The sequence below is a fragment of the Ursus maritimus genome, unplaced genomic scaffold (genome assembly GCF_017311325.1).
Source record: "Ursus maritimus isolate PB19 unplaced genomic scaffold, ASM1731132v1 scaffold_29, whole genome shotgun sequence".
Taxonomy (NCBI): domain Eukaryota; kingdom Metazoa; phylum Chordata; class Mammalia; order Carnivora; family Ursidae; genus Ursus; species Ursus maritimus.
In genome coordinates this window covers 32,374,070-32,376,710 of record NW_024425452.1, presented here as the reverse complement: position 1 = coordinate 32,376,710, position 2,641 = coordinate 32,374,070, and the positions used below count along the sequence as shown (strand labels likewise).

The window sequence follows — 2,641 nt, the reverse complement described above, 5'->3', positions numbered from 1 at the left end:
AATAGTAGCAGAGCTAAACCCTTGCTTTTTTTGGTGCAGTGTACCTAATAAATGATCTACCCCTTTGGCCTCATTTTTAAAAAGGGCAGGATGCACATTGGCCTTTGAAAGAAACGTTTTAAACAGGTCTTTTTTTTTTAAGTATTTTTTGCCATTTGTGCTGATCTTGCCTTCCAACGAGAAGATACTTGTGAACTACAGATAATCAGGTCCCTGAAAATGATGGCTAAACAGCAGTCAAATGGGTTGGGTTAAAGGTCTGGACCCATCTCTTATCAGCCATGAAACTTGGACAAGTCTCTCTACCTCATTTTCTGTTTCCAAATTCCTCGACATAGGATACCTTCTTTTTAAACTGAATATTAAATGAAGTTTTAGGTGTAAAGCCCTGAGGAGAGCCCAGAGGTGCTCAACAAGTTCCTGGAACGCCCACAAATCTTATCCAAATGCACTACCTCACTCCTTACCATGGCAGTCTATACATCCTTTCTCAAACATCCCAATTCTCTCTTCCCTTTGCTGATAATGTCTGTCTCCTTCTTGCTCAACTATGGAAATAAAGTCCACTTTTTTAAGAGTCAATCGAAACGACGCCTCTTCTTCCGGGCTTCTCTCCCAGTTCTCCTGATCCGTTAGCGCACCATTCGTGTCAGAACGTACTTCTCTCATAAAAAAGGTAAGGCTGAACCATAATTATGTACTTGCCTGTCATGCCCGGTTAAAGTGGGTAAATATAGTCATTTTTATATCCTCAGCACTTAGCTTGGTGCCTGGCGCATAATAGGTGGTCAAACCATAAATATACACATATGTAATTCTTCCGAATGCCTGGGCAGAATGGTGGATTCAGGTTGGACAGGGAGGAATACACATGCTTTTGGGGGGGTGTGGGCCTGTCAGAATTGTGTGGTCGTCCTAGCGTCACCCCCTCCCCAGCAGTTAGGCCGGACACTGAGAGATAATGGCTTCTAAGTTCCAGTCGGTTCCTCCACTTTGGGACACGGCTCCGCAGGGCACCGGCAGGGGGCGGCGTTGCCACGCAGCTGGAGGCTCCGCGGGTAACCGTCCTCTCCCCGCCCCCCCCCCCCGCCCCCCGCTCCTCCCGAGGGCGCGCAGCTTTGGTAACTAGGATGGGGCTCCCTCAATGCCCGCGGGGCGGACTGTTCTTCCTCCCAGGCTGGGCGGCTGGTGCAGTGCCCGGGAGAGTCTTCAGCTTCTCCGGCGGGCGCGCTCCCCTTTGCCCCACCTCAGGGGAGTTACTCCGAAATAGTTCGCAAAGAGCGGCGCGCGGCCTGAAGAGATGGCCTGAAGAAACGGGGGAGCGTTCAAGCAAACGCGGTGGTGCGAGCGGGAGCGCGTGTGGGGGTAACCGTTACACGCCTTTCCCACTGCCGGTGTGACTGAAGCTGGGTAGAGAAACTCTTATCTTTTAGACTCGTCCTTCCACGTTTCGTGGAAAACTAGACAATTTCGCACTGACATCTGTATTCACTTGAGAAAGGCAAACCTTAGCGTGGGACGAACGCGCTTCGCTTCCTCTGCCCAAGAGAGAACGCGCCACGGTGCGTCCGGGCCCGCGCAGCAGCTCTTAGCGCGACACAGCGGCCGCGCGCTCCCCGCGCCGCACTCCGGGCCCGCGTCGCTCTCGGCCCTTGGCCGCTCGCCTGCCCAGCCGCCCCACCGACCGCGGCGTCCGCTCGGTGACGCGCGCTGGCCGACGCCGCGCTCCCGGCCGCCCCGAGCTGCTCGAGCGCACGAGTTGGACGCACGCTCGCGGCCCCGCCCCCGCATCTCCTCGGGCTCGCCCGGAGCTCCCCGGCACTTCCCGAGGTTTCGAGAATCGAAACACAGTTAGCAAGCTCTTCCCCTCCCTCGCGGAGACTTACATGCATGGACAAGTGGACTCTTCAGTTCACACCAAAACCGGTTTTGTTGTTTAAGAAAACGGTCTGGCTTTATACCAGCACGTTGTTTAAACAGGAGGTCCCGAGGAACCCCTTGAACCCCATTATTAAGCTATAATGACGCGCTGAATCCGGAGAGAATTTTGTTTGGCGACTTTCTAGGATGCGCGATTTCAGCCGTGATTCAATGTTTAGGGCCGCTTATGACTCTTGAGGCATTTTAAGTGTCTCTTTTTTTGGGGAAAAAGAGAAAAAAGGTTTGGGAGCGGAAGACCGTTCCTAAATAAAGTATATGTACAAACACACGCCCTGTATACGTACGCAGACAGATACGGGCCTCGCGCTCTACGGCCGCTCGGCCCGCCGCACGGCCCGCCGCACAGCGCGCCGCACAGCCGGGTCGGCCCGCGGGGCGGGCGGGGGCGGCGCCCTATGCAGATGAAGAGGGTGTGGCGAGTGCGCTGCGCCGGAGCCCCGGAAGCGCGGAAAGGCCCGGTATAAAAAAAGTACTGAAGACATTTCCCCCGCACAACTGCTAAAGCTCCAGAGACAGTACCGTGTGCGGCGGCGGCGGCTGCAAGTGGAGCCGCCACCACCGGGACCACCGCAGCTGAGGCGACAGCGGCGCGGGCGGGGGCGAGGGGCGGGAGTGGCCAGCGCAGGCGGCGGGGTCTGGGAAGGACTAAGTCTCTCGCCGCTGCCGAGAGCGCACTCGCGGCTCCTAGAAGTGTTGCCGC

At 56.1% G+C, this 2,641-nt stretch overlaps 1 long non-coding RNA gene across 2 annotated transcripts in view; it reads right to left on the bottom strand.

The window, feature by feature from the left end:
• LOC103657425 overlaps positions 1-2,218 on the bottom strand; it is an 11,172-nt gene extending 8,954 nt beyond the window's left edge. Inside the window, exon 1 of one of the 2 annotated variants that reach the window (XR_005838363.1) lies at positions 1,887-2,218. This is a non-coding gene — a long non-coding RNA (uncharacterized LOC103657425). Of the gene's footprint in view, positions 1-1,507; positions 1,634-1,886 lie in introns of those variants that run through there. The other variant, XR_005838362.1, reaches the window with a different exon arrangement.
• Between the last annotated feature and the right edge of the window lie 423 nt (positions 2,219-2,641).